At 41.3% G+C, this 21,959-nt stretch overlaps 1 protein-coding gene across 2 annotated transcripts in view; it reads left to right on the top strand.

Annotated features, from left to right (window-relative positions):
- GAB2 (GRB2 associated binding protein 2) overlaps positions 1-21,959 on the top strand; it is a 186,953-nt gene that overhangs the window by 129,760 nt on the left and 35,234 nt on the right. Inside the window, exon 1 of one of the 2 annotated variants that reach the window (XM_049619776.1) lies at positions 4,697-20,613. The exons of the other annotated variant lie outside the window; for it this stretch is intronic. The gene's annotated coding sequence lies outside the window, so the exon portion shown is untranslated. Of the gene's footprint in view, positions 1-4,696; positions 20,614-21,959 lie in introns of those variants that run through there. 2 annotated transcript variants of the gene reach the window in all.

Below are 21,959 nucleotides of genomic sequence, written 5' to 3'. Positions count from 1 at the left end.
GGGGCAGAGAGAGAGGGAGACACAGAATCGGAAACAGGCTCCAGGCTCCGAGCCATCAGCCCAGAGCCTGACGCGGGGCTCGAACTCACGGACCGCGAGATCGTGACCTGGCTGAAGTCGGACGCTTAACCGACTGCGCCACCCAGGCGCCCCAGCCCCCTCTGTGCTCTCTTACCCACCACTTATCCCAGAGGGCAGTCCTCACCTTGATTCCTTCTCTGGTCCACCTCTCCGTGTTCTAGCCCATCTATTTCAGACCATCCTGCACAGCTACACGTGCCACTTTTTTTCCTTTGGGTTTGGGGTAATTACTGTTGATATATAATCCAGTGTTCTTTTATATTCACTTGGGAGGGAATAGGTGAGAGAGGGAAATGCCGATTTATATTTGGGTCTTGTTGACTTTCACAGAATAGTAGCCCAACTTTTGTAACTGAGTTTTAAGTTGCAGAAATGCCCTTTGACAGTTGTTTGGGCTCATCCCCAAACTTGGGGATGATTGAGAAATAGGTTTTTATGTTTGGGTTTTTTTTTTTTTTTTCCTGAGGCAGGCGGAGAGCTTAAATCAGTAGTTCTTAAACCTGGTTGCACAACAGAATTAAAGGGGAGCATTTTTAAAATGTTGATGCCAAGGACCCATGCCAGATCAGCTCACTAGGAATCTCAGGGGTGTGACCTAGGCATAAGTGTCTGTTCACAGCTTCATTCTGAGTAGCAAGCATCCGAGGCTCAGCAACCATTTTCTGTAAATATTTGAAGGCCAATTTTTTTTGCAACCCTCTAAAAACATACAAACTGGAGCTCCTGGGTGGCTCAGTCTTTTAAACATCTGACTCTTGATTTTGGCTTGGATCATGATCTCACAGTTCATGGGTTCAGCAGTGTAAAGCCTCCTTGGGATTCTTTCTCTCCTCTCTCTGCCCCTTCCCCACTCATGTGCACACGTGTGCGTGCTCTCTCTCAAAATAAATAAATTTAAAAAAATTAAAAAACACGGAAACCATTCTTAGCTCATCAGCAACATCAACATCATCTGAGAACCTGTTAGAAATGCAGATTCTTAGGATCACCCCAGCCAGACTTACTGAATCAGAAACTCTTGGAGTAGGGCCCAGCAATCTGTGTTTTTACAGATTGGTGATTCTGGTCCACGATTCTGATGCACGATTAAGTCTGAAAACAGCTAGTTTAGACTCTTGCTACTTAGAGTGGGGTTGGGGAACCCAAAGCATCAGCTTCTCATGGGAACTTCCAACTCTGAGTTGCAGAATCAGAATATATATGTATTTTTTAAACTTATTTTGAAATAATCTTAGACTTTCAGTAGAGTTGCAAAAATTGTACAGTAAGTTCCCATGTACCTTTCCCTCAGCTTTCCCTATCTTACTCAACCATGGTACAGCTATCAAAACTGGGCAGTTAACATTGGTACAAAGCTTTCAAGTACAGTATATTTGGATTTCACCTCTTTTTCACCCTTGCCTTGATTCCTTCAGGATTCAGTCCAGCATACCACATTAGATTTAGTGATTATGTCTCCATATCTCCTCCAATCTGTGACAGTTCCTAAGTCTTTCTTTTTTTTTCTTTCTTTTTTTTTTTTTTTTTGACTTTGATACTTTCAAAAAGTATTGGTTAGATATTTTGTAGAGTGTCCCTCAGTTTGGGTTTATCTGATGTTTTCTCATGATTAGATGGAGGCTATCAGTTTGGGGGAGAGTACACAGAGGTGTGCCTTTCTCACATTGTATCAGAGGACACGTGGTAGCAGTATGTCTTATTACCTACTGGTCATGTGAACCTTGATCTCTTGGTTAAGGTGGTATCTGCCAAGTTTCTCCACTGTAAAGTCACTGTCTTTGCTTTTGCAATTAATAAATATTTTGGAGGAAATACTTTAATGATCAATTATCCTATTTCTCCTTAAACTTTCGCCCTAATTCTAACACTCACCAATGGATGCTCACAGTCATCATGTGTGCAACAGTGATTACCGTAGTATTCTAATGGTGGTGTTCTGGTTGCCCCAAAATCTGAATTTTATTAAGATCTCCAGGTGATTTGTATGCACATTAAATTTTGTATACAATTAAATTTTGAGAAGCCCTGGTCTGAATTACTCATTCCCAAGCCTCTTGGGTCATCTGAATCACCTGAAAGCTCTTTACCTTTTAAATTACAGGTGGTGATTCAGTAGATCTGATTTTAGGCTAAGGAATCAATAGTTTCTAGGGGCGCCTGGGTGGCTCAGTCGGTTAGGCATCTGACTTCGGCTCAGGTCATGATCTCGAGGTCCGTGAGTTCGAGCTCCGCGTCGGGCTCTGTGCTGACCGCTCAGAGCCTGGAGCCTGTTTCAGATTCTGTGTCTCCCTCTCTCTCTGACCCTCCCCTGTTCATGCTCTGTCTCTCTCTGTCTCAAAAATAAATAAACGTTAAAAAAAAAAAATAGTTTCTAAAGCCCTTTCTACAGAATGGGAGAAAATATTTCTGGGTCATATACCTGATAAAGGTCTAGTATCTAGAATATAAAAGGAGCTCTTACAAGTCAATAACAGCAACAAAAAGATGACCCCATTTGAAAACGAGCAAAGGAACTGTGTAGACATTTCTCCAGAGAAAATACATAGAATAGATGGTCAATAAGCACATGAAAAGATGCTGAACATGATTACGCATTAGAAAATGGAAATCAAAACCACAATGAGATACCACTTCATACCCACTAGAATGGCTGTGATCAAAAAGATGGACAATGACAAGTGTTGGCAGGGGTGTGGAGAAACATCCATTACTCATCCATCCCTCAGCATTGCTAGCAGGAGTGTAAAATGGTACAGCTACTGCAGAAAACAGTGTGGAAATTTTTCAAAAAGTTAAACCTACAACCCAGTAATTCTCTTCCTAAGCATATACTCAAGAGAAATAAAAACAAATGTTCACACAAAAACTTGCACACAAACGTTCATAGCAGCACTATTCATGATGACCAAAAAGTGAACACAACCTGAATTATCCATCAGGTTAGTCCATTATCCAACAAGTAAACAGTATGTGGTGTGGTGTGTGTGTATTATTTAGCCATAAAATGGAATGATCTAACATTCCACGTTGTACATTCTACACATGCATGAATCATGAAAACATTGTGCTAAATGGAAGAAAACACAACGCATCACATCGTTTTTTATTCCATTTATTTGAAATGTCAGAATTAGCAAATCCATAGAGACAGGAGATAGATTGGTGGTTGACAGTGGGAGAATGAGGAGTGCCTGCTAACGAGTATGGGATTTCGTTTAGGGGGATAAAGTGTTCTGGGATTTGATAGTGATGATGGTTGTAAAATTTTGTGAATATACTAAAAACTACTGAATTTTGCATTTTGAAATTGGGGAAATTTATGATACATGAATTATATCTCAGTTTATTTTTTAAAGTTCCTAAGTTGATTCTGACAGCCAGCCAGGTTTGGGAACCCCCGTCCAGACTTAGGGCCAGCATCATGAGCATGAGACCTATGCAGTCTCACAGGGCTCCACCCTTAGCCTTGCACTTGGGTAATGCTGTACTCTCCCCATTTTGAAGTCCTTCATTTTTTTTTTATAATTGTTTAAGGTGTACAGTGTGATGATATGATACATGTGTATGTTGCAAAATGATTACCACAGTAAGGTTAGTTAACACATCTATTATCTCACATAGTTAGGATTTGTGTGTGTATATGGTGGGAACTTTTAACACCTGTTCTCTCAACAATGTTCAAATATATATTACAGTATTATTAACTATAGTCACTATGTTGTACATTATATCCCCAAGACTAATTCGTTTTATAACTAGAAGTTTGTACCCTTGATCTTCATCCATTTCCCCTGCCTCTGCCCCTGGTAACCACCAATCTACTCTCTGTTTCTGTGAGTTTGTTTTTTTTTTCAGCTTCCACGTATTAAGTGAGGTTATACAGTATTTGTTCTTCTCTGACTTATTTCACTTAGCATAATGCCCTCAGGGTTCATCTATATTGTCATAAATGGCAGGATTTACTTATTTTTTATGACTGAATAATATTACATATGTATTTATAAAATTTCCTTTATCCATTCATCCATTAGTAGACACAGATTGTTTCCATGTCTTGGCTATTATCAGTAGTGCTGCAGTGAATATGGGGGTGTAGATACCTCTTCAAGGTGATTTCAGTTCCTTCAGATATATATGCATAATTGGAATTGCTGGATCATATGGTATTCTATTTTTAATTTTTTGAGAAACCTCCATACTGTTTTCCATAGTGGCTGTACCAATTTATGTTCCCACCAGTAGTCACAAGGGTTCCCTTTTCTCTACATCCTTGTTCACAGTAATCTCTTAGTTTTTGATAATAGCCCATTAGCAGTCTCTCTCATTGTGGTTTTGGTTTTATTTGCATTTCCCTGATAATTAATGACCTGTGCCTTTTCAGGTAACTGTTGCCCATATGAATATCTTCCTTGGAAGAGTGTCTATTCAGATCCTATGACCACTTTTTAATTGGGTTATCTGTTTTTATTTTTGTTTTTGCTATTGAGTTGTAGGAATTCCTTATGTACTTTAGATATTAACCCCGTATCAGATATTTGAAAATACATATCTTCTTCCATTTCTTTGATTGCCTTTTCATCTTGTTACTTTTTGCTGTGCCAAAGCTTTTTAGTTTTTTTTTTTAATGTTTATTTAATTTTGAGAGAGACAGCATGAGTGGGGGAGGGGCAGAGAGAGAGGTGACACAGAATCCAAAGCAGGCTCCAGGCTCTGAGCTGTCAGCACAGAGCTGAACGCGGGTCTCAGATTCACAAACTGTGAGATCATGACCTGAGCCTAAATCGGGTGCTTAACTGACTGAGCCACGAAAGCTTTTTAGTTTAATGTAGTTCCATTTGTTTAATTTTGCTTTTCTTATTTGTATTTTTCGTATCATATCCAAAAAACTCCTTGCCAATACCACCATCAAGGAATCTTTTTTTCTGTTTTCTCTTGGGAGTTTTATGGTTTCAGATCTTACATTTATCTATCTATTTATCTAAGCATGCACACGTGAGTGGGGGAGGGGCAGAGAGAGAAGGAGAGAGAATCCCAATCAGACTTTGCACTGTCAGTGCAGAGCCAGATGCAGAGCTCTATCCCAAGAACCGTGAGATGATGACCTGAGCTGAAATCAAGAGTGGGATGCTCAACCAACTGAGCCACCTAGATGCCCCTAGGTCTTACATTTAAATCTTTAATCCATTTTGAGTTAGTTTTTGTGAGTAATATAATATAAGGGTCCAGTATCATTTGTTGCATGTCAGTATCCAGTTTTCCTAGCACCATTTTTTTTTGAAGACACTATGTTTTCCCCACTGAGTATGCTTGGCTCCCTTGTCAAATATTAGTTGACCATACATGTGAGGCTTTCTATTATGTTCCATTGATCTGTGTGTCTGTTTTTATGTCATACCATACTGTTTTGATTACTATAGCTTTGTCGTATAGGCTGAAATCAGGACGTGTGATACCTGCAACTTTATTCTTCTTTCTCAGGATTGCTTTCTCTATTTGGAATCTTTTGTGGTTCCATATGAATTTTAAAATTGTTTTTCTGTTATTGTAAAAAAAAAATGACATTGGGAGGGGTGCCCACTTGTCTCCACTGAGTGTCCGACTTCAGCTCAGGTCATGATCTCTTCGCTTGTGAGTTCGAGCCCCGCGTCAGGCTGTATGCTGACAGCTCAGAACCTGGAGCCTGCTTCGGATTCTGTGTCCCTCTCTTGCTATGCCCCTCCCTCACTCATGTTCCGTCTCTCTTTCTCTCTCTCTGAAGAATAAATAAACATTAAAAAAAATTTTTTTAATGACATTGGAGCTTTGATAGGGATTTCATTGAATCTGTAAATGGCTTTGGGTAGTGTGAACCTTTTGACAATGTTAATTCTTCCAATCCATAAACATGAGATATCTTTCCATTTATTTGTGTTGAAGTTCTTAACTTTTGAACAAGGAGCCTCATTTTCACTTTGTACCAGACTCTACAAATTATGTAGTCAGTTGTGCCTGGACTAGATGTCCTGTCTTAGCAATTCTGTGATTCTATTCTTCCTTGCAGATTATGAGTCTGCATTTACTCTTAGGATCTTTGGTATAATCTTTGTTTCCTGAATGGAATTTCCCCAAATTTCTGTCATTTATGGGCTTCATGAATTTTTTGTTTTTCCCTTTATTTTATTCCTGATGAAAGAATAAAAAGCTTATTGGGGAAAAAAGGGAGAGAGAAAATAAAAAAGGAATCAAAAGAACAGGAGGGAGGGGCATCTGGGTGGCTCAGTCGGTTAAGCATCCAACTTCAGCTCAGGTTGGATCTCACAGCCTGTGAGTTTGAGTCCCACGTCAGGCTCTCCACCGACAGCTCAGAGTCTGGAGTCTCCCACTCTCTCTCTGCCCCTCCCCCATTCACACTCTGTCTCTCTCTCAAAAATAAAATAAAAACATAAAAAATTAAAAAAAAAAAAAGGCAGGAGGGAAAAACCATAGACTTAGCTCCCCAACCCCAGTCTCCAAGCTTTCATAAATGTTAGAGATAAGTCCAAAGAATACCTCAGCTTAAAAAAAAAATAATAATAGGTATGATTGGGGAAGAAAGTAATCAGAAAGCAATTGCTTTTTTTTAATTAAGTTTTTAAATTTTAATTCCAATATAGTTAACATACAATATTATATTACAACATAGTGATTCAACAATTCTATACATTACTCAGTGCTCATCATAATAAATGTACTCTTTAATCCCCATCACCTGTTTCACCCACTGCTCCCCCACCTCCCCTTTGGTAACCCTCTGCTCTCTCTAGTTAAGAGTCTGTTTCTTGATTTCTCTCTTTTTTCCTATGCTCATTTGTTTTGTCTCTTAAATTCCACATATGAGTGAAATCATATGGTATTTGTCTTTCTCTCACTGACTTTTTTCACTTAGCATAATATACTCTAGATACATCCATGTTGGTGCAAATGGCAAGATTTCATTCATACACATAGACACACACATGCATACACACATACACACACCCCACATCTTCTTTATCCATTCAGCTATCGAGGGACATTTGGGCTACTTCCGTAGTTTGGCTGTTGTAAATAATAGTGGTGCATGTATCCCTTTGTATTAGTGTTTTTGTATTTGGGGGGTAAATGCCCAATAGTGTGATTACTGGATTGCGGGATAGTTTTATTTCCAACTTTCTGACGAACGTCCATACTGTTTTCCACAGTGGCTGCACCAGTTTGCGTTTCCACCAATAGTGCACGAGGGTTCCTTTTTCTCCATATCCACGCCTATATCTGTTGTTTCTTGTGTTTTTTAATTTTTTCTTCTTGTATTTTTTATTTTAGCCATTCCAACAGGTGTGATGTGATATCTCATTGTGGTTTTGATTTGCATTTTCCTGATGATGTGTGATGTTGAGCATCTTTTTATGTGTCTGTTGCCATCTGGATTTCTTTGGAGAAATATCTGTTCATGTCTTCTGCCCATTTTTTTAAAAAGTATTTATTTATTTTGAGAAAGAGCACATGCATGTAAGCTGGGGAAGGGCTGAGAGAATCCCTGCGTTGTTAGAGCAGAGCCTAACACAGGACTTGATCTCATGAACTGTGAGATCATGACCTGCACTGAAATCAAGAGTCAGATGCTTAGCAAACTGAAGCACCCAGGCGCCCCTCTTCTGCCCATTTTTTAATTGGATTATTTGTTTTTTGGGTGTTGAGTTGTATCAGCTCTTTATTTATTTTGGGTACTAACCCTTTATCAGATATGTTATTTGCAAATGTCTTCTCCCATTCCATAGGTTGCCTTTTAGTTTTGTTGATCGTTTCCTTCACAACAATTTTTATTTTGATGAAGTCCTAATAGTTTATTTTTGCTTTTGTTTCCCTTGCCTCAGGACACCCATCTAGGAAAAAAAGCTGCTACAACCAGTGTCAGAGAAATCACTGCCTCTGCTCTCTTAGGGATTTTTTATGGTTTCAAGTGTCACATTTAGGTCTTAATCCATTTTGAGTTTATTTATGTGTATGGTGTAAGAAAGTGTCCAGTTTCACTCTTTTGCATGTGGCTGTCCAGTTTCCCTACACCATTTGTTGAAGAGACTATTTTTCCCACTGCATATTCTTTCCCCCTTTGTCGAAGATTAATTGACCATGTAATTGTGGGTTTATTTCCTGGGTTTTCTCTTCTGTTCCATTAATCTATGTGAGCAAATTCCTTTTAATTGAATTATTTCCTTGTGGGATTAGAGGTGTTCCTACCAAGACAAACATATCCTTGAGATATAACAAAAACTACTCTTGGTGCAAATATATTTTTTTAATCACAAATTTAAAAAGGAATTATTATCTGGATCCTTTTATTGTATAGGATTTAAGTACAGTTCAAATGCAAATATGTAGAACCACATATTTATCTAGGCTTGTTTTCTTTGGTAGGAAAATTCATCCATTCATGCGCTTATTTTGTGATGGTCCTTGTCACAACCACTGAGGTTACAAAGATGACCAGTAGAGTTCCAGTGCTCAGATATCTTAGTCTAGTGAAGGGGGCAGACCTCTAACCAGGCAGTCACGGGGGAGTACTGTAATAGAGGCATCACCAAGCATGGAGACACCAGCCTGTACCACCAGCTCAGTGAGGGAAGGGAGGAGGGATAAGTAACAAATAATCAAGTCAGTATTTTTCCACTACCCTTGTCTTTTAAAAGATATATTCCCTTAAACCTTCAACTTCTTTTCTTAAGGGGTTTATTTTATTAGATGCCAGGTAGTTTCATTACCAGAGCAAGGATATTGTCTGTAACAGAAGTTTTGGATTCTTTGTGAGATCTTTCTGAGGGAGACAACAGGCTTTTCTTCCATCATAGGAGAATTTACTGTGTTAAAAGATCCGGCCACATAATGGCTTACGTTTTAATTTAGAGACTTTCTTAAAAATGGATTATGTCTATAAAACCCTCAGATAAGGAATTAAAGCCTAATCACCCAAATAAGTGGGGTTTTTTAACGGAGAGTCAGGACTAGAGGAGAAGCAGGAAGGAAATTAACATTTGATTACCTACTTTTATTTATTTCATTTAATCACTTTTATCAACTGTGTTTCCATTCTTTTCTTTTTTTCATTTTTAATGTTTTCATTTTTAAATATAATTTATTGTCAAATTGGCTTACGTACAACACCCAGTGCTCATCCCAGCAAGTGTCCTCCTCCCTGCCCATCCCCCACTTTCCCCTCTCCCCCGCCCACCATCTACCCTTAGTTTGTTCTCAGTCCTTAAGAGTCTCTTATGGTTTGCCTCCCTCCCTCTGTAACTTCCCCCCCTCCCCCATGGTCTTCTGTTAAGTTTCTCAAGATCCACATATGAGTGAAAACATATGATATTGTCCTTCTCTGACTGACTTATTTCCATTCTTTTCAAATAAGGAGAATGAGTGCTTCTTCTTCCCTGCCTAGCACTCCAGGACCCCAGCTCTTCTCTGTCCTCCTACCTGCCTCGGCTGGGTTCACATGGGCTCTCTGTCATCTGTCCCTGAGGCTTCCTTAATACAACACTGCTCTCATTTTGCTGGGGCTTACTGAGAATAATCCAGTCTCTTGGGTGTCAGTGTCAGCAGCCTTCTTATATGGAAAACACCCGGTACTGACGCCTAACCCTCAGTGGCCACAAAAGAAAATAATTGGAGCTATATATTGAGCATGTACTCTATGTGAAGTAGAAGCTCTGCATAAAGTTTCACTAAAAATTCACATGAATCCTTTGAGGGAGGAATAGTTTTGACCCAAAATCACACAGCTAGAAAATGACAGCCAAGATTCTAGTCTAACCCAGGTATGACTTTGCATTATAATATGCTGCCTCTTGGGGTGCCTGGTGGCTCAGTTGGTTGAACCCCTGACTCTGGCCCAGGCCATGATTTCATGGTCCGTGAGTTCGAGCCCTGCATCAGGCTCTGTGCTGACAGCTCAGAACCCAGAGCCTGCTTCTCATTCTGTGTCTCCCTCTCTCTTTCTGCCCCTCTGCCACTCATGCTCTGTCTCTCTCTCTCAAAAACTAAATAAACAGGGGCGCCTGGGTGGTTTGGTCAGTTAAGCGTCCGACTTCAGCTCAGGTCAGGATCTCACAGTCCGTGAGTTCGAGCCCCGCGTCGGGCTCTGTGCTGACAGCTAGGAGCCTGGAGCCTGCTTCAGATTCTGTGTCTCCCTCTCTCTGTGCCCCTCCCCCACTCATGCTCTGTCTCTCTCTGTCTCAAAAATAAATAAACGTTAAAAAAAAAATTAAAAAAAAAAACTAAACATAAAAAAATTTTTTTTAAGTAATATGCTCTTTGTCTCTTACCTCCTGGAATATAAACATATGCCAGAACCAAGCCCAGATATTGTTGCCTCTTTGGACCTTATGCATTGGGCTGGAAGCACTCTCTGACCCCTTCCACAAGGGGTCCTACAGCTGGCTCAGGTTTCCCTCCTCACCAACCCATATTGCTCAAATCCTTCCACTGGACTGTCCCAAGAATTTAGTAAACTCTAGGGTTTTAATCCAGTTATCACACACTATTGCTGAATCTGTAGGCTGGGGGTAAGGGTACCTGAGTTTGAATCACAACTCTGGGGTTATATGAACAGGTCATGTGATTGGAATCCCAGTGTCCTTTTGTTGAATAGAGATAAAATTATCTTCTCCCCCAGTGACTCTGCTTCTCTCTGGATTCACCAAGACAGACCTCAGACCTCTGACAGCCACTTCGGTTTCATAGTCCCCAGAGGAGTATTGGCCTTGTGTTCTGTGCAGAGCTATCCCCTGGGGCTGTGCAAGGCTGTATCCCTGCTCACTGCTTGATCCTGGAAACATTCCATTCCATGGGAAGCCTCCTTCAAGCAGATATACCCTTTTTCCTTCTTTATGTAAGAGTTGTGATGGGACCCATTTAAAAAAAAAAAAAAAAAACACTTCTGTTTTTCACTTTCGTCTGGAAGAGGTTCTATGGCAGATGGAGTCTTAAAAAAAAAAAAAAAAAAGCCTTATTGCCACCCCCAGCCTCTTCTTTCTACTGCCACCCTCCAACTCCTCACATACCCTAGCCAAAAATGCCTAGGATAAAAGCTGTCTAGGATCAAGAACAGACCAGGAGTGAAACTGAGTCTAAATATGGACATAAGGATGGAGGAAACTCTGTCCAAAAGGAAACCAGGGATGATGCTCCAGAAGGAAAAGCAATTCCAAGAATATCAAGAAGGTTTCATATCACATGTGTAGAGTCTGGGGGGGCGGCGGGGGGTGTGCGCGCACAGATGTACGCACAAGCACAAAAATAAGAACCCCATCTTCCTCTGGGAATCAAAATAGCCTTCAGTCCCCAGAGTAAGGGAGCAGGAAGCTTCTGTGAGCTCTGTTTATGAGCAGGCGAGTCTGAGTCCTCACATTTGTGGCCCAGTTGTGGGCAGCTGTCCCTGACCAGATGCACCACACACAAAAAGAACCAGCCATCAGCACAGAGCTTTGATGAATTATTCATGGGCTCAGGAGGCATCCACTGTTAGGAAGCCCTCACCCCTATCCTTTGAATCCTCCAAGGCGAGGACTCCTTCCCTTTGTCCCCTCCCTCCTTTATGTATTCAGTAACTATTCTGAGGCCTGCACAGCCATTTTTACATGGACTCTGAAAGGCACACTAGCTGTACTTGAGTCCCAGCTCTGTGATTTATTTGCTCTATGATACTGCATAAGTAACTTTATCTCTTTGAGGTTTCATCATCTATAAAGTGGAAGTGATGCTCCCTCTCAGTTGTTGGGAGGAAGGTAGGACAATAGTTGCACAGTGTGAACAATACCTGCTTGGTTCACTGTTTTCCCTGTAGTGGTTGTGGTGATGATGATTTTTATATGTTTAGGCCAAGATGAACAGGATTTAAGTATCTGGTGTCCTTAGAGAACTTGACAGACTACAAAACGCTTATACAGTCTCCTTTCAGTGTAAAGAAACAAACAAAATAAGATAGGGCTGCTAGCATTCTTCCTCTTGCACGGGTAAGGATGCTAAGGTTTAAATGGTGCAGAAAGCAGTGTTGCTGAGGCTAGAATCCAAGGCTTTAACTCCGTCCAAGGACTGTGTGCTCTACCTCCTCATTAGTCCTAGCTCTGCTTCGCAGACCTGTTTGCTACAGCTTCTCGTAAGTCACAAAATAGCCAGCAGGGGGTAAAAGCAGGAAGTTTCTACGTTACTGAGAACTGACCATTTAGAAAGTAAAGTGCTGTCTATACATGAATATTAAACTTCGAGGGCTAAATTAGCAAGGTAGCATAATCTATCTTATTTAATTTTATTTTAATTCAGGTATAGATAACATATAGTATTATATTAGTTTCAGGTATATAATATAGTGATTCAACACTTCCATACAACACCCAGCGCTAATCACAAGTGCACTCCTTTATCCCCATCCCCCCCATCTACCTCCCCTCTGGTAACCATCAGTTCTCTATAGTTAAGAGTCAGCTTCTTGGTTTATTTCTTTTTTTTTTTTTTAATTTTTTTTTTTAACGTTTATTTATTTTTGAGACAGAGAGAGACAGAGCATGAATGGGGGAGGGTCAGAGAGAGGGAGATACAGAATTGAAACAGGCTCCGGGCTCTGAGCTGTCAGCACAGGGGCCCGATGCGGGGCTCGAACTCACGGACCGCGAGATCGTGACCTGAGCCGAAGTCGGCGCTCAACCGACTGAGCCACCCAGGCGCCCCTGTTTATTTCTTTCTTTTCCTTTGTTCACTTTTTGTGTTTTTTTTAAATTCCACATAGGCATGGAATCATACAGTATTTGTCTTTCTCTGACTTTTTCTGCTTAACATAATACATTGTAGCTCCATCCATGTTGTTGCAAATGGCAATATTTCATTCTTTTTTATGGCTGAGTAATATTCCATTGTGTATATATACCACATCTTTATCCATCAGTTGATGGACACTTGGGCTGCTTCCATAATTTGGCTGTTGTAAATAATGCTGCAATAAACATAGGGGTGTATGTATCTTTTAAAATTAGTGTTTTTGTCGGGCGCCTGGGTAGCTCAATTGGTTAAGCCCAACTTCTGCTCAGGTCATGATTTCATGGCCTGTGGGTTCAAGCCCCACATGGGGCTCTGTGCTGACAGCTCAGAGCCTGGAGCCTGCTCCAGATTCTGTCTCTGTCTCTTTCTCTCTCTCTGCACCCCCCTACTCATACTCTGTCTGTCTGTCTGTCTCTCTCTCTCTCAAAAAATAAACATTAAAAAAATTGTTTTATTTTTTTTTTAACATTTTTATTTATCTTTGAGAGACAGAGACAGAGTGCAAGCAGGGGAGGGGCAGAAAGAGAAGGAGACACATAATCGGAAGCAGGCTTCAGTCTCTGAGCTGTCAGCACAGAGGCCAATGTGAGGCTTGAACGCACCAACTGTGAGATCGTGACCTGAGCCGAAGGTGGACGCTTAACCAACTGAGCCACCCAGGCGCCCCCCAAAATTTTTTAAATAAAATTAGTGTTTTTGTACTCTTTGGATAAATACCCAGTAGTGTGGTTACTGGATCATATGGTAGTTCTATTTTTAACTTTTGAGGAACCTCCATATTGTTCTCTGCAGTGGCTGCATGGTTCGCATTCCCACCAACCATGCGTGAGAGTTCCTTTTTCTCTACACCCTCACCAATACATGTTATTTAGCACAATCCATCTTAGACTAGCTAAAAAACCACTAGAACTAGAACTCAGGGAGTGTCCTTAGTAATTCTTGAAGATTTTGAAATAAGGCCTGGGCCTCCTCCATATGCTATGTATCATTTTAGCTCTTTCCCTTCTTCTGACCCCCCTCACAGGAGCTTCATGGCAGTCATATGCCCAGCTCTGTGGAATAAGGACTTCCCAGAGTTCCAACTAACTGTTCTTTACCTCTACCACAGCTTTGAGTTAGGCTGCCCCACCTTTAAGTATTTTGTAAATACTGAAACTTCTAGTGATCCATGAGTTTCCCTAGTAACTAGACAGCAGAATTGCTTTAAGTCCTGAGTCCCCACTGGATGCTTTTGGGAAATCTTCAACCTTCAGTGGGAGACTATTATCAAAGGCAGGAAGGGGGTATCTTCAAACAGCTCCTTCCTTTCTAGAAAGAAGGACTGGTGCCTTAAAGGTCAGGACCCCTTATTCCAGCTGGACATTGGACAGCAGGGAGGGCTGTGGTGGAGCCAGGCAGTCCACCCAGATGCCCTCTGGTGACCTTGGTCCTTTCCCCCAGATGCAGTGAGTGGGAGAGCCATGAATGGAGGAGGGCAGGGAGGAAAGAGGCCTTTCTCAGAGACCTCACCCTTTCTCTCTTCTTATCCTTGGGAGGACCATCTCCTCCCTTGTTCCCTCTCCTACCTTTTGCTCTTGGTGGTTTTGTTTTTGTTTTGTTTTGTTTTGGTTTTTGGCCAAGCTCAGATCCCCCAGCTCCTCTGGGGGATCCTTATTGGAAGCTTAGAGCAAATGTGGGAGGTAAAATGTAGCTTCTCCTGAGGCTGACAAGTTCCTTGAGGAGCAAAGAACAGAGTAGAGACTGACCCGGGCCCCAGCCCAGAGGCGGAGGCTGCTGTCTGAATCACCCACCCTTTTTTTCCACTGAGACAATGAGGAAAATAAACATCCAGACTAGTTTCCAGCCAGATCTGAAATCCTCATGCCTTTTTTAAAAAGAAAAATGTTATTCTAAATAACTCTGAAATATCAGGCCTTCATCCTCCATCTTTTTTTGTTTGTTTTCTTTTGTCTACAGCTGGGTCTGCTCACACTGAGAGTAGGTTTTGAGTTGGGACATGAACTCCATAAAATCCCCACAGGCACCCCTGTGCTCTTCTGGAGCAGGCTCTAGCCCAGGCCTCCAGGGAGGCCCAGCCCCCCTGGAAGAGGAGAAGGCGTCGGGGAGAAACCCAACCCTCTTCTTTTCATTCTGAGCCTGGATCCCTCTTCCTGCTTTCCCTTTCGTACCAGACATGCCCCCTCACCAGCCCCCAGGCAGCCAGCATGGATTAGGTCTAGTGTTTACCTGCCAGAACCCATAGACTGCTAGAGAGGAGAGCACCTCGTCCCAACTCTTCAATCCCAGAAGCCTCTGACAGCTCTCAGACATCTCTTGAGACGTCCCCCCATTTTTGTTCTTTGAGTTGCTTCTGATTATCTTTAGAGAAGGAGGGTAATTAAGTATTGTTGAATTGGTCCCAGACCAGATTCCAAAGCCCAATCTGAGTCTATTTTTCTTCTAGAGATAGAATTATGACTTTGATTTTAGGGGTAAGTCACCTTGGGCCTCAGAAGATCTTGATTATTTAAACATCCACTCACATACAGATCTTTGTAGGATTCTGAGCTCAATAAAATCAGTAGGCATGGTCATCTGTCTCTAGGATATGAATTGGGAGTCAAAGTCCTGGTTTTAAGTTTCAGCTTTGTTACTGATTCAGTGTGTTGATCTTAGTTTCTTCAACTATAAACTAAAATTGGAGACCAAAATGGTAATTTTCAAGCTTTTTTCTTTGCATTGCTTGTTAACTGTATCTTGCATGGAACATAACATATAAAACAGGTGAAAGGAAGCCACCTTGAATATTGCAGGGGACAGAGAGTCAAGTGCTGCCAGCTTGAGGTGGACCCAGAAGGCCTGCCCTCTCTCACTCCCATGGTGACCCGGGAAGGCTGGGACACAGTGTAAAAATATTGGTCTGCTGCAAACATGCTATAAAGTACAACGATAAACAAAAATAAAGAATTTAAAAAAATAAAAACTCAAGATGGATGATGTACTAACTAGACTGAAGAGACAGGGTGTGCCACTGACCTAAATTTCATTTTACATAGCTATCATTTGTTTATTGTTTGCTTTTATTCGCCATCTCCTCGCCCCTTTTGTGGATGAAGTCAGTGAACAAAATTCTTCATGGCTGGTGAATCATATTAGCCAAAACACTCAGCCAAGACAGAGAAGGGAATAGATTTCATAGAATGAGAAAATTCTAGAATATGAAGTCTTGAAAATGCCCTTAGAGAGGGTTTAGTTCCAAACTCCTCAAATAACACAGTATCCAAAGGTCAAAGGAGGGGAGCTAATTTGCTCAAAATCTTACAGCTAACTGGCAAGGCTAGAATTGGCACCTGGGTTTCTTGGCTTCCAGCTAGTGTTCCAGACTATGGTGATGGTGATAGCATCTAACATTTACATAAGGCTATATAATTTATAAAGTGTACCTACCTACACTTTATACACATGTGTACATACATACATATATATATATACACACACACATACACACTGATCTAGAAGGCCACTTTAATACAAAGAGCGTAGGTCTTGGCATCATATAAATACATGAACCCACAACATTGATGACGTCAGTCTTAACGCAGGTAAGTTAATTTACTTTTCTGAGCCTCAATTTCTGTATCACTAAAATAGAAACAAGACATTCTTCACAAGATCATTATGAAGATTAGATAAGAGCCCACTTAAATTACACAGCACAGGGTTTGGTACATGATAAGCGCACACTGAATATCTCTTAAACGTGTGGCACATAAATCGTCGTTGCCTTCCCAGTGATCTTCACAGCGGTCCTTTGAGTATATGCACCATGCTCCTCTTCTGTCCCCCATACTGAAACATCCTAAGTAACACTGTCTCTATTTTCCCCAAACTCCAGAACATTTTTACTGAGCGTGATTAGTATGTTTATCAGATAAACCTTGCTGACTTCCTTGATTTGAGATACATTACACTTAATTTATTGAGGTGCTCAAAAACAAAGGTGTCTCTTTAAATGTACTAATACTCCTAATAAAAGCTAATATTTACATAGAGCTTACTATGTGCAAGGGACCATTCTGAGCATTTCACAGATCTTAACTCATATAATCTTATGAGATAGATACCTATTATTATTCCCATTTTACAGATGAGGAAACTGGGGCACACAGAGGTTCAGTAACTTTCCCTAATTCACACAACTAGTAAGCAAAGGAGCTGGGATTCAGACCCAGACAGTCTGGTTCCAACGTCCATGCTCTTAACTATTAAGCCCATATCCTGAAATTCCAGATGCAGTCCTTGCCTCAAGTCATCAAAGTCCCCGTACAGAGTCTTCAGCACATGCACAAAGTCCTGGGAAAGACTTCCCGCTGCCTTTGCGCTCTCTTGACTTTCTGTGGCTTTGCCAAGGTAGGCGCTCTCCTTATATTCCTTTAAGAGGACATCATACAGAGTTCTTGCTGCTTTTAATTTAAACCTAAGCCAGATTTTCCTCACTGACCTAAACCATAGCTTCCATTTCCTCTGAATCTGGGACAAATGTTCTTACACCCACTAGAGTCCCCATAATTACAATCATGGCTGAGAGGCCAGCTGTGGGACTTGACCATTAGTGAATACATTTTCCCTTCAAAAAATCCATCAAAGCAATGGCCCCCTGGACAAAGGCACCAAGGACATATTTCTCAGATGATTGGTGATCTGAGTGTAAAAGGCTTTGGACTGAAGGACCAGAGGACTGGGTTCTAATTCTGGGTTTGTGGTTTACCTGCAGTATGAACCTGGCCCAACCACTTGTTCATCAAGCACTGTTTTAGACTCTGAGGCTAGGAGTTCAGGTTCTCTGAGAAGCAGATGCAAGATGAGTTAAGACCTGCAAGAGATTTATTGGGTGAGACACCTGTGAGGGATAATAGGAAGGAGTGGGAGAAGGGAGCAAAGCCTTTCAGTGGGGTACAGGACTGACTCCTGTGACAGAAGGCAAGGAGAAGGATTAGACTGCAGTACAATTCTAGGACAGTTTCCTCTGGATCAGTGAGCGTTCTTAAGAGAAGGTCTCTGATTAAAGGAGTCTCGTGTCTCACAGGAACAGGCCTGTAGCAATACTCCTGCCATTTCCTTTGACACTGGATGAGAATGGCTATGAGGAGTTGAGGGATGCAGAAGGCCAGCAGCTGGGGCCATCAGTCAGTTCTGCCCACATCAGGAGACAGAGAGGCAGAATTTTATGGCCAGCCCACTGAAGCATCAATGGTGAATAGAACATGTGAGGTTCAGGCTCTTAAGAGAGCTCACAGTCAAGTGGGAAGAGACAGATGAAAAAATGTTTAAGTGGTAGCAATAAGTGCTTTGATGAGGAGAAGAAGACAGAGTAACGTGATTAGGAGTAGCTTGAGGTCAGATGATCAAGAAAGGCCTTTCTGAGCCTGAGTTTCTTTATTGGTCCTATTAAAATAGTTGGGTTTGTTGTTTTGTTTTGTTTTTTTTTCCCATTCCAGTGGATATTTGTGTAGCACTTATAATTTATAAGTATATGCTCCTCATCTACCCTCACATACTGCTGGATAATAGAATGATCCTTCAGCTTGGTGTGTAAAAGACTTGGGCTTGAGTCCTGGTTTGGGCATTTCCTGAGAGCTCTAGATCGCTGAGTAAGTCATTTTATTCCTCTGAGTCGTAGTCTCATCTTATGTTAAATGAATCTGGAAAGATCACTGCCTTGCCAACTTTGTAGGGCTGTTATAAATGTCAAAGTTGTCGAGAGCAACCTACAATTGGAAAATAAAATTATAATAAAAATTTCTTTTACAACAGCTTCAAAAAATAAAGCACTTAATTAATTTAACAAAAATCATATAAGATCTCTGTACAGCAAATGACAAAACATTGCCAGGAGAAATGAAGAAGACCCAGTAAAGGGAGAGAGAAACCATGTTGTAAAGTAGAACATTCACTAATGTTACTGTGTTGTTTCTCCCTGGATTGATCTATAGATTGAGCCCAATCTCTGTCATAATCCCAGCATGCTTTTTTTGTATTAATTATACCAAAGCAAATGAGAAGGTACTGTATACACATAGGAAAGTATTACTGTTTTATCAAAGAGTATGTCAATAATAATTCTGACCCTTTCCAGTCATAATATGGTCCTTTTTTTGAGAACTTCAGGGAACCATGTTAGATTATTAGGTGGAAGCTCTTTTCACTGTCCTCAGAAGTAGAAAAGTCTACTCAAACTTAGAATGTTTATTGTTCTTCTAATGAGATGTATTACTAGAAAAAAACACTAAACCTGAAAAATAAGGGACTTACATTCTTTCTCAGGACTACCAATCAGTCACTGGTAAGAAAATACTTGGTCTCTCTGGATCTTAGATTTCTTATCAGTAAAATAAAATATTAAACTAAGTGATCTGTTGGTCAGTTCCAGACCTGTGCATCTGTGATATTTAAGAAGAATAAACCATTATGGATCAGAAAGAACAATCTGGTGACTTCTCTCCAAGCCTGGTTCAATATAAGTTTATCATGTTACTTTTGTGAACCCTTTAATTCCATATGCTAACCAGCGACTAGCAGCATGTTGTTTGTGCCCAAGATGTACTAAAATGAAAAAGAACAGGATTTCTTATAATTATACTAATGCACTTTCCAAACTGGCTTTTCTTGTGATTCCTCCTTTTGATTTTTTTCAAAGCATAAGTTTGGGATTCATTGGTCTTGGTTTCAGCCTCTGTCTCCTTAATGATGAACTTAAATTAGATGCTAATATTTTGAAAGAGGACATGGTTACACAAACCAGAATGACAGTTTCTAGTCCAGAGGTTGCCAAACTTCCTCTGTAAAAGGTCAGATTGTAAATATTGTAGGTTTTACCACCATTATGTTCTCTCACAAGTACTCAACTTCACTGTTGTAGCACATAAGCAGCCATAAACAGTATGTAAATGAATAGCTGTGTTCCAATAAAACTTTATTTATAAAAACAGCTGGTAGGCCCAGTTTGACTTATGGTCCATAGTTTGCCACCCCCTATTCTCATGTAATAACATACCTTGACAGGCCTACCAAGACACATTTACATATGGTCTTAGGTGTTGGCCTTTCTAACAGTGTTAAAAAGATAGCAAGCACTTCTGGGGTGCCTCGGTAGGTTAGTTAAGTGTCCGACTTGATTTTGGCTCAGGTCATGAACTTGCGGGGTTCTTGAGATTGAATCCCACATCAGGCTGTGCGCTGATAGTGCAGAGCCTGCTTGGGATTCTCTCTCTCCCTCTCTATTTACCCCTCCCCCATGCATACTCTCTCTCAAAATAAATAAATAAACTTTAAAAAAAAAAAAAGCGCTTCCTTTTGGATCCAGCAGAAAAAAACCTAGAGTTGTTGAGGCGTCAAGATACAAGACTGGAAGATGAGTAGGAAAGCTACATATATGAAGCCAGGAGAGACTGTTGTGACACCAGGACCGGAGGCAGCAACTAAGAAAAGCTGCCGGTTAGAAGTTGGGTCCTTCCAGGCTCTTTGCCTCTGGGGTCCTCTACGTACCTCACAAAGGCCAGTTGAGTTCATTTGTACTTCCCGGCACCAGTCCTGGCTCTGATCAAACCCTGAAGGTCTGTGAACACCAAGCTTAAGCCCTTCTCCCATGTCAGGCCACCTTCCACGATGGAGTGCTGAGGAAGGACCTCCCTCTGTGATGTACTGATGTGCAGGGACCGTGGCATCTCTTTACTCCCTGGGACAACCCTACAGGTTGCTATTTTACAAACTGTACAAACTAGGACTCTTAAGTTTTTTTTTAATCTTTATTTATCTTTGAGAGAGAGCAAGCGAGTGAGCAGGGAAGGGGCAGAGAGAGAGAAGGGAGACACAGAATCTGAAGCAGTCTCCAGGCTCTGAACTGTCAGCGCAGAGCCCAATGCAGGGCTCGAACTCACAGACTGTGAGATCATAACCTGAGCCAAAGTCGGATACTTAACCGACTAACCCACCCAGGTGCCCCCAAACTAGGATTCTTAGATTCACACGCCATCCTTAGGTCCCACAGCTAGTAAGCTAAGATTCAGATTTCAAAATCCATGTTCATTTTCCATACCACACTACCTCTCCCAAATCCACGGTTGTACTTCAGGTAATGCTCGGTCCCCTGAGTCCCTCAGCCTCCCCACCCAGAGCAGAGCAGTGTAGGGTATTGTTCTGGTGATTTTTGCCACTGCTGATGATTCTTGATAAGCACCTTCCATTTTAGGATCTGACACTTGTGTTTCACACTGGTTGCCAGTTGTCTCTTAAGTGAAAGTCAGTGTAAAAGAAGGCAGGGGAAGCTCACCTCTTAGGAAGTTGGTTAGCTTAACTTACAATGATATTTTTGTGGGAAGGTCACAAGGGTCAAATGCATATTGCCATGTGAGCTTGTGGTGCCCACTAGATAGACTGATTCCTATGGGAATACCATTAGGTTCCCAAAGTTCCTTGGGGGGAGGGCAGAAGTGCTGCCTTGAAGAGAAATAGGGTCTTTCTAAATGCAGTATAAACCTGTAGGGCAGGGACAAGATCTGTTCTTTCTGATGGGCCTGCAGCTCCTGCTGTAGTACCCACAGTCAGTGCTCATGACCCTAAGTAAATGGCAGGAGTGCTTCATTCCCAGTATGAATGAACTCTCCTAGCGGGATGCCCAGCCAACCCAGCCCCACTCCAAGGAGAAGGAGTAAGGTCTGTCACAAATGAGGTCCGGCATATGTAGGTGCATACCTAGGTGTGGCAGGTTAGGGGAAAACAAAACTTGTAACCTGATCTCCTCTAAAATGAACAGGACAGTGCATGGCTAAATATAGATTGGCTGCCCTAAAACAGATATACACACAAGCCAGAAAACCTCGCAAAGTGATAATTCTTCCCACCCTACAAGAATAGTTTACATTTGGATCCTGGAGCTATTCATTCATTTTTTCTGACCCAAGGAAGAATAACCCACCGCCGTGGTGTGTTTATTGAACACCTTGTTCTCAATCAGACATTTACTAGGCACAGAGCATAGTGCTAAACACTGTCAGAGAAACAGAGATGGGCCAGATCCCGGCTTCTACCAGCTCAGTACC

Source organism: Panthera uncia, chromosome D1 (genome assembly GCF_023721935.1).
Source record: "Panthera uncia isolate 11264 chromosome D1, Puncia_PCG_1.0, whole genome shotgun sequence".
Taxonomy (NCBI): Eukaryota; Metazoa; Chordata; class Mammalia; order Carnivora; family Felidae; genus Panthera; species Panthera uncia.
The sequence above is the reverse complement of the archived record's forward strand: the minus strand, read 5'-3'. Positions and strand labels throughout refer to the sequence as shown.